The sequence below is a fragment of the Neofelis nebulosa genome, chromosome 6 (genome assembly GCF_028018385.1).
Source record: "Neofelis nebulosa isolate mNeoNeb1 chromosome 6, mNeoNeb1.pri, whole genome shotgun sequence".
NCBI classification, from domain to species: domain Eukaryota; kingdom Metazoa; phylum Chordata; class Mammalia; order Carnivora; family Felidae; genus Neofelis; species Neofelis nebulosa.
Window position 1 is genome coordinate 130,697,022 of NC_080787.1, and position 10,710 is coordinate 130,707,731.

General features: G+C 33.6%; 1 long non-coding RNA gene across 1 annotated transcript in view; it reads left to right on the top strand.

Annotated features, from left to right (window-relative positions):
- LOC131514964 (uncharacterized) overlaps positions 1–7,994 on the top strand; it is a 125,428-nt gene extending 117,434 nt beyond the window's left edge. The window contains exons 5-6 of the long non-coding RNA XR_009263364.1: positions 6,092–6,171; positions 7,843–7,994. This is a non-coding gene — a long non-coding RNA (uncharacterized LOC131514964). The remainder of the gene's footprint in view (positions 1–6,091; positions 6,172–7,842) is intronic.
- The last annotated feature ends 2,716 nt before the right edge of the window (positions 7,995–10,710 follow it).

Consider the following 10,710-nt stretch of genomic DNA (forward strand, 5'->3'; position numbering starts at 1 on the left):
AAAACTCGACGTATACATGTTCAGTTTTTGCTTTATATATATTTAAGGTTATGTTGTTTTATAGTGAGAAATTTATTTTTTATTTTATTTATTTATTTATTTATTTTTTGAGAGACAGAGACAGAGACAGAGACAGAAAGCAAGTGTGTTGGGGGCAGAGAGAGAGGGAGACACAGAATCCAAAGCAGGCTCCAGGCTCTGAGCTGTCAGCACAGAGCCCGACGTGGGTCTCGAACTCACAAGCTGTGAGATCATGACCTGAGCCTAGGTCGGACGCTCAACTGACTGAGCTACCCAGGCTCCCCTATGGTGACAAATTTAGAATTGCTGTTTCTTCCCAAATCATTAAATTTTTAACTTATGCGGTGATCTATATATTTAGTAAAAGTTTTCCCTTCTACTCTGTTACATGATCATCTTTTATTTAGTATTATTTACAACTTAGTAATGTTATCATATTTTGATATAGTATATATTGTATATATGTTCCTTTATCCTGTGTAAATTTTAAGTGTGTTTCATGTAAAGAATACATATTTTTAAAAATTCTATCTAAAATTTTTAAGTGGTGAATTAAGTCCATTGGCATTTCCTATAATTATTGATATTTTGAATTTATACCAATATCTTGCTTTGTTCTTGCGATTTACTCTGCCTTTTCCATATTCTTTCCCATTCCATATTCTGGATTTTATCATTCTGAATTTGGATTTTGGATTTATCATTTTTCTTTCTCTAGTGTTCGGGATATTATATTTTATACTTTGATTATTTTAATTATTATCTCCAATTAATTAATATCCCTATTATTTTAAGAAAGTTTATACTTAATATATTCCCATACTATTCTCTTGAACAGTCATAGAAAATTAGAAATCTTTAACTGCAAGGAACTCTTGGGCAACTTACATAGCACCTTAAGCCACTATTTCAGTTTCACCTTATTTTTACCTGCAAAAATAACCATATTTTTGTTTCATTTAGTGAAACTTGGTTTAATTTTACACATATGTTTACAATTTTTTTGTTGTTATTAGCTGATCATGTTACATCTTAGTTCTTCCTCTGGTTTTAATTTCCTCCATGCAAAGTACACAATGGAAGTTCCTCCATGAGGTTTTTTTAGTAATAAATCTCTGTTTTTGTTTGCCTGAAAATGTCTTTCTTTTGGCTGCATTCTTAAATTATTTTATGCATGATAATAAAATTCTATGTTGACTGCTATTTTTGTGTCATCGCATTCAGTATAGGATTTTTACACTCTGGCTATTACTGTTGTTGTTTACAAAGTATGCTGTCAGTGTAAAAAAATGTGTGTGTGGGGGGGGGGGATATTTTCCTGGCCATATTCAAATATTGTTTTTGTCTTTGTGAGTTCTGCAGTTTTTCTAAGATTTGTCATAATGTAAAAAATTTATTGCCTTAAAAAATCCTAGGAATATATACTACATAAATTTAAACTGCAGATTTGCATGAAGATATGCTTCTTTTAGTTAAAAATAAGTGTTATGAGTATTTTTACCTCATTCAGAATTCAAGCTATAGCTGATAATTCTTTTCAGATTTTTTTTTTTACTTTGGCTCTTTAAAATGTTTTCTTTCCCACTGCTGAATTAGAGGAATTACATTTTGAACATTTTACATAGGAGACTCAATTGCAGAGTTCAAGCCTGGCTGATCTGTTTCTATAGATCTCTTAATACTCAACCTTCTCTGTTACCAAGATTCACAAAAGTAGTGTCTGATTACCCACTTTATTTTCTGTTCTCTGTTTTTGGCCACTAGGGATTTCTTTGAGCATTTCTTTGAAATGTGATTTATTGCATTTCATTCATGATTTTTTGGTGTTCTTCATTGATATATTTTTCAGTAATTAATGTCACCTGCATTTGGTTTTTATTAAAGTAGCTCAGAAGTGTCTTAGCTTATCTCGGGGTACTGAATTTAGTTTTTATATCACTTTAATACTGTATCTTTCCCCTCTCTAACACCTCTATGCAATGTCACCTCAAAAAAATAAAACCAGAACTGTATAAGGTGCTTTTACAGAGTTTCAAAGGACATGAAATGGTAAAGACATGCTTACACAGAAAACACACTTTGAATGCCAGGCATATGGTCACCCACACAATGGGACTTATTAAAAACTACTTAATAATGACAGACTAAACCAATTTGTCACTCAGTCAATTAAATTGAATTTCATATGGTAAGAGAGAGATTTATGTTAAGATTTATATGATGAAGGAGCTATCATCTGGGAATAAGAAGATATGTTCTCACACTAACATAAGTTCTTAAAATATGCATACTGACTGATTAACTTTGCTTTAAGATCCAAAATTCATAGCAAAATTTTAGACCTAAATAGCACTATGGTTCTCAAAAAGTAAAAAAACTGATATTGTATATAAAAATACATAGAAATAGAATTTAAAACATATTTGAAGTTCTTCAAGGTTTTCCATGTTTGCTGAGTAATGTTATTTAATTATCTATCACAAACACATTTGGGCATGGCAGCTTTTGAATGAAAAGCAAATGATTCAAAAACATATTTTTGTCATTGAAAACATACCTTTGTCATTTTCATGCCTCATTTTATGGAGAATAAAGGAGACATTAAAGTTAGCAGGTCTTAGTCCTAAGTTACAAAAGTAGGCAAAACACTAGCATGAAGAATATTCTTTTAGCATGAAGAATGTTTTAAAAGTAAGTATATCAAATTTTATAATGAGGTCAAAGTAATTTTCTACAAAGATTTTCATATACATATAATTAAGATATATATTTGATAAATAATTATATATCGGATGATATATGAGATAATACATACCATCCTATACCAGTGTAAAATATAGCATTCAGGAGAGATGGTAATAATTTTGAATTTCTACAAATTCTCCCACAAATAACTAAAGAACTCAGATAACAAACACAAATAGACACAGACAACAACAACAAAACTAGTGATAAGGTAGGAAAAAATGGAAAAAAAAAGACACAAATATAACCAAGACTTTTATGGTGTCACTTCTTTACAGGACAAAGTGGAAAATATGTAAAGAGGTTTCTAATGCCTGGAGAGCTAGAAAACCCAAAAATCACTCAAATGTACTCCATGGATAATTTGGTAAGCTGATCTTGGAAGAAGTTGAAATGGAGTTTTCCAGATTTAGGTTGCAGTTTATCATTTAATTGCAATTATTTAAAGTTCTAGATTTAGTTTGCAGTTCAATGCAGAGGGAAAAGTACAAGTGAGGTCAAGCAAAATCGATGTTGCTGAGGTTTCTGGATGCTATGAAGTCACACAACTCAGCAAATAAAATTCTTGTCCAGGCAAAGACACACTGTGAAGAATCTCTTAGGGTAGAAATTATATTGACAAGCCTGGAAATATTCCAAATATCCATTGATATGCATCAGTTGGATAAAGCATAGTTCATTCACATAACAGAGAATTGCATAGCTATACATGTAAAAAAGAAAAACAAGAAAGCAAAAATGTATACAGGTTGGCAATATTTATCTAAGGAAGTTATGCATAAATTCAAATACATTTGTATTTTCTTATTTGTTTTAAAAATGAAAGCCTAAATCATACAGTGAATGATAGTGTTATTTATGCATGAGAGGGAGAATATAAAATGAGTCAGGGACAACAGCTAGACTTTTCTGAATTTATTTATTATTTATTTATCTACCCCACAGTATAGACTTTATTTTCTAGATTTTATATTAGAACATGTAAGTATTTTACATAACTACATTTTTTCAATATGCTGAAAACAAATCTAGAACTATTTTCAATAAAAAACACATTTTGGGTCATAATTTTGGTAGTATTCATAAGTTATTCTACATACGTAACATATGAACCAAGTAATTATTTAAAGTCATTAAGAACCAAGATGTTTAACCAAAAAGAAAAGATAAATGAATACAAAATAAAATAAGTTGGGTAAAAATGCTAAAATTATCATATTTGATTCGAAAGTATCAGTATAAATCTGTGATGAAATTTCTCTGACAGAAACATTTTACTCTAACCACTGAAAAGGCCAAGAAGCAGGGAACAAATCAGTTGCCATCAAGAACCAAGTGCAAAGGCTCTTGTCTGTTACACCAGAGGAACTTGTGTTTGCTGGAGATACGGCCCAGTTCTGAGGCAGGATATGGAAAAGATGAACCTGGACCCTAAGCATATTATAAAACAAGGAAGCCACCAAAAATTACTCCATGCTTGTAAAAAAGCCTCAGTAACTAACCTGAAGAGGCTTGCATTGGTAATATACAGAAGAGTTTTAATTTCAATACAGTGTTAACAGTAATAGGTTGAAGCACATTAAATATTACGATGTGTAATTCAAAAATCAAATTAAGGGGGCGCCTGGGTGGCGCAGTCGGTTAAGCGTCCGACTTCGGCCAGGTCACGATCTCGCGTTCTGTGAGTTCGAGCCCCGCGTCAGGCTCTGGGCTGATGGCTCGGAGCCTGGAGCCTGGAGCCTGTTTCCGATTCTGTGTCTCCCTCTCTCTCTGCCCCTCCCCCGTTCATGCTCTGTCTCTCTGTCCCAAAAATAAAAATAAAAAACGTTGAAAAAACCTTCTTTAAACATATTTTCAAGACGCTACACAGTAACTCCTTGTTCTGAAAACTGGTGAATAGAGGGAAAGAATCAAGCATTTCTTATCTTTATGAACTGTACCTCAGGGTAACCGACCCAAGTAGATGAGGAGTGCTAGTTTCTCCCTATAGAAGTAATCCAGCTAATAAAAAGAGAAATAATAGAACTAGAATATAACCACTTTACAAACACCTAATTAAAAAGAAAAAAAAAAAACCACCTTGGCAAGTTTTTCAGTGGCCACTGTAACCTCACAAAAACAGAAACAACTAGATGTCATATGCTCGTTGATAAAAGTACACACCACCATATATAAAGAACCCTTCCCCAAAACTCTATATTGAATCATTTCAAACCTCTAGAACTATCTACCAGTGTTCAGGAAATATAGGGGCAGAGCAACAGTTTTCATTTTGTTTTTGATTTCCTTTAAGTGCCAGGAGGACTCAGTCAAGAAAAAACAGAAAGTGAGAAATTACGAAACCACTACGGAACTGATGGCACAATTTCTTTAAAACAACATTTTGAAAGGAAAAAAGAAAGAGTAGGATAAATTACACATCAAAAGAGATTTAAGAGGATGCTTTCTAAACACAATGTTTAGATTTTAACCAATCCACTGAAAAAGTGAAATAATTAAGAAATTTGAATGTCATCTATCGGAAAATATTAAGTTAGATATTACTGGGTTGTTAGGGATGATACATTAATTGTTGGTATCGGTTTTAAAAGAATAATTTTATTTTAGAAAAGTGTATTGAAATAGTTGTGAATTAAATATTATATCTGGCATTTGTTTTGAAATAATAGAAGATACCAGTAAACATGGATAGAAGTACAAATGTCCAAAACCAAGAGATGATGGTTATTATAGCTGGGTACTGGCTTCACAGAGTTCATTTTACCATTACTTTTTCTTTGTATTTTTAAAATTTTCCACAACAAAAGCTAATCTGAAACGTTGGAAAATTTCATCTCATTTCACATAGAACATGCCACACTTAATTCCCCCCATTTCCCAGGCCTTGCCATTTCTTTTCATTGCTTTCTTTCTCTAAGAACACTCCAAGAGAAGCCACCTAGTTGATGGGTGAGAAGAACTGACTAAGATTAGGAACAAAAATCAGAATTTAATCTTTCTTGTCATGTCTGTCTGCTGTTCCATTTGATGAGAGCCTGACAAGGATGAAACCACATCATATTTTTTATCATAACATCAAGAGTTACTATTTGATCAGCATTTAAAGGAGAATATTCATTAATGTAGATTCACAATTATGTTCAAAATGATGTTTTGATTTGTTTATTTAATAGACTTTTTATTATGATTACAGACCCCTAATTTGAGCAATATTCTAACACATTTACATACTTTGAAAAATTTAAATCACAGCATTAACTGAACTCAAAGTTAGTTGTCTTCTCCCCGCCCCCCCCCGCCCCAATAACATCACATTTGTTTTCAGAGAAACTATTTAACCACATTGGCAATATACATTGACTACTACTCCTTTACTCTTCCCTGGAAAGACTGAAGAGTCCTCAGGTAAGGTCTTATTTCTTTCTGAGCAGTAAACTAATAAGATTATTAAATAATTGATGAAATGAAACAATGTTAAGAAATTCAAGAGCTTATTTATAAACTGGGATTGAGAAACTTAGGGAGCACTCACAACCAGTAAAGATGAATACATCATGATCTCAAAGGGATGTAAATAGGTTTTCATTGTAACTAAAAATCCACGCCTCTAAAAAAAATGTAGAGTATTACGTTTGAAGAAAAAAAAATCTATCAGTGAATTATTAGGACATGAGCCATATTCAACCATAAAAATGGATGTGTCAGGGTATCTACAGCACTAAACAGGAAGAGTGAACCCCAAAGAGTCAAAATGGGTAAAAGTGATTATTTAACAGGTACATCCCCAAAATAAAATCCATGCATAATAATTTAATGACAATACTAAAGTTTCACCAATAAAGTAATAGCAAGTGAGACAGAGATTTGCTGTAAAGCTGACATAAGAATTTAGGTTATCCCTAGTTATTTTTATGGTAATTAATAAATTAATATTATTCTCAAATGAATATGTTCTGTTTGATGAGCATATCAGGCCCTGAGGAATGAATCACTTTTGAGTACACTGATAATCACATTTCTGGAACTGCTTTAGTAACCTCATCAAAATTTTTGAATACAGTGAAGTCATGCTAGAGTGGCCAGTTTAATCTCAAATAACCTATTATAACAATTTAATCAATAGGCACCAGAGCCATATGCCTCAGTTTCAAATCCTGCCTCTATGGCTTACTAGCTGTGTGGCTTTGTTTAATAACCTACTATGTCTTATTTTAGCCATTTATAAATCAGACTTATTATAGAACTTACTTCATCAAGTTGTCAGTTTTTATTTTTTTCTTTTTACATCTGGAGCACCCATCACTTTCCATTCATGCATTCATGATGCATTTAAGCCACAGCAAAAATAAATAAAGAATTAAAGAATTAAATATAAACCATTTCCTCATATAAAACTTTGTCAATCATTATTGCCAACAAGAATATGCATATTTAAAATATCTTTTTCAATAAAAGTTTTGAAAGTTTGGAGAGATTCCAGATATTTGTAAAAATTCCTTGGGAAATTAGCTGTTCACAATGCTGTCATCTAAAGAAAAATATTTCAGTGGAATTTTAAGGAAAATACATTTTAAGGGAAATTTTATTTTCGGAGCAATATTATTTCATAAGATCTGTTATTAATTAGTGCGTATTGTACATGCCCGTCAGAAACTTTTTAGGCTAGATATCATTAGTATCCTCACTTTGCAAATAAAAAACAGTTTTTGAGAGGTGATTGGCCTAAGGTCACGCAGTTTGCTAAGTAGTCACCTATTTTAGGATGCACACTTGATACTTGGTGGTGGTCACAGCCCTTGCCCACCAAATTGTAAACAAAGCAATTTCAGAAGGAAAATTTATGGCCACACATATTACAATATTATTTGTTCAGGAGCTTGTTGTATACTTAATGATGTTCCCCAAAATTCCTATGTTGACGCTCTAACTACCAATGTGACTGTATTTGGAAATAGGGCTTTTAGGGAGTAATTAAGATTGAATGAGGATGTATGCTTGTGCCCTGATCTCATAGGATTAGTATTATAAGAAGAGACACCAGAGCTCCATGTTTCTCTCTCTCTACCCTCCTTCCAGGTCTGCTGTCATGTGAGACAACAGCATGCAGAAACCCTCTGCAAGCCATGAAGAAACCACACCAGAATCTGATGTTGTCAGACCCTGATCTTGAACTTCCAACCTCCAGAACTTTAAGAAAATAAATCTCTGTTGTTTAAGCTGCACTTAGGGTAACCTGAGCTAATTCAGAGTGTTGCTCTCATTCTCAGAAGTATCAACTGGATTTGAGTAAACACAATAAAAAAAAAACTGAAAAATTTCATACAGATCAAGTGTTTTCTCCTGTTTTCTGTTTTATGCTAGTGGGTTTTTGTTTGTTTGTTTGTTTGTTTGTTTTTGTTTTTTTAATCTTGCATCATCTTTCTTACGTTCCCTTGAACTTGAGTTTTTAATTCCTGGGTACAATTAAATACAGGATATTCCACAGGTCCAGGACTGGTCATTTTTCCAACCTTGGATTTCCTAGCAACTATGGCTATGCTCTCCTTAAATTTTAGTTGCTCAGAAAAGCCTTCTGTTTTTATCATTTGGACATAGTGCCTGGTGATAATAGACAGGCTATGATTTTTTGTCTTTCCTCTGAACTAGAATTCAAATGAAGGATATGCTAAACACAGCTGTTGCTGTGTATAATGACATTCAGTATGTGGATGCTGCATCCAGATTCCATTTTAGGGCAACCATCTGTCCTTTCGCTGGCAAAATAATGGAAGATTTATACCTTAATAAAACCACACACATAAGTGCAACCTATACTTTTCATGTGCCCTGCATGCAGTTTCACATTCACTACTAAATTTTCTTTAAGCTTTTTCTAGCTTTAAGACTGTTTGGCAGGGAGATTCTGAACCTGTTAAGCCTGAACATGAGAGCTTTAGCATACTATATTTTGGACTCAGTATGGTTTTCAGTAAATCTTCATAGGTTGGAATGAATGTCATGAAATTTAAAATATTAAGAAACATTTCATATCTTTCTAGGACTATACAAACTAATATTTGTTTAGCACTGCAGAACTTATAAAACCCTCCTCCTTCTTATTTAATATCCAGAACATGTGGGCTTCCTCAAGTTCACACAATTTTCCTTGAAATACCTTGCCCTTTCCATCCATTACCCCTTATAGTTACCTATTTACCTATGCACTGAATTATTTTATATTATTTTACTTTACTTTACTTAACTTATCAATAATAATGATGATTTACTGAACAATCATTATATACCAGGCCCTTACTTATTGCTTTAAGTAAATTATTTCAATCAACTGTAACAATATCCTGATGGAGACACCATTTCTTCAAAATGTCTAACATAAGAAGTTAGAAAAATTGGGGCACCTGGGTGGCTTGGTTGGTTAAGTGTCCGACTTCAGCTCTGGTCATGATCTCATGGCTTATGAGTTTGGACCCTGCATCCGGCTCTGTGCTGACAGCTCAGAGCCTGGAGCCTGTTTCAGATTCTGTCTCAGTCTTTGTCTGCTCCTCCCTCACTTGCATACTGTCTCTCTTACTCTCTCTCTCAAATATTAATAAACATTTAAAAGTAAGTTAGGAAAATCAATTGTCTACATACAGAAATACATTCAGAAATATACACATATTCTCCCTAATGTACAAAGAGAAAACTTCACATTGTACTTTTTGTGGTGGGGTCTATTGACAGTTTCTTACCCCCTTTATCTTCTTTTTCCTGGTTGAAATTAGCTAAGTTTTCCCACATTGAAAAATTTTATAATTGTAAAAGCCTGTCTGTTTGCTCATTAATTAGCTCTTACATATTGTCAAAAGACTGTCATATGCTTTCAACCTATTAACTCTGATTTTCATATTTGACTTCCAAAATTTCAAAACATAAATATGTACAATTATTACATGGGAAACTCTTTCCTGTCTTCCATATGATAAGACATTTCAATTAACCATTCACTGAAAAAATTATTGAATACCTATCATGTGCTAAACACTGTTAGGGGGACCAGGATCGTAGCAAAAATAAACAATACAGGCAAAATACCCCCTTTTCTTTTGGAGCATATACCATAATGGGGGCACCTATTCTCTAAGCATTTCTGTTCTTTTGCCTTGTATGAAAAGCTGGGGTACCTTGCTGTCAGTGTTCCGGGACTGATTTGGAGCATTCGTCAGCATGGGTATGCTGTAGCACTGCTGTTCCAGCGGTGGCCTGCACACCACCAGCCTTGGCTCCATTTGAGTAGAGATGTCAAAGATGCCAAAGCAGGTCTACTGAACAGATCACAAGGTCATTTACAATTACACTGAAGTTTAAGAAAGGCTGACATATCTATTTAATAGACACTGTTTTCACCTGAGGTGTCTTTTCCTCTCAGTGGTTTTCCACTCTTTTGTGCTTCAAAATCATGAAAATTTTCCTGCAATGTATATCCCCTTCTGTCTTCAACTCATCTACGATGTATGTGAAGTCAGAATTCCTCTTACAAATACCAAAAGCTAGCGACCAATAATTGTCTATTGAATGAGTAAATGATCACTTAAAAATAAATATTAAGGGGCGCCTGGGTGGCTTAGTCTGTTAAGCGTCCGACTTCAGCTCGGGTCACGATCTCGCGGTCCGTGAGTTCGAGCCCCGCGTCGGGCTCTGGGCTGATGGCTCAGAGCCTGGAGCCTGGAGCCTGCTTCCGATTCTGTGTCTCCCTCTCTCTCTGCCCCTCCCCCGTTCATGCTCTGTCTCTCTCTGTCCCAAAAATAAATAAACGTTAAAACAAAATTTTTAAAAATAAAAAAAATAAATATTAAAATAAGTTCAACTTAACTTTTCTGAATTATATAATATATTGAAATGGAAAACAATATATTCTGTGTCCATAAAAGACTTTATCTATACACCAGTGGAGCTTGAAATATA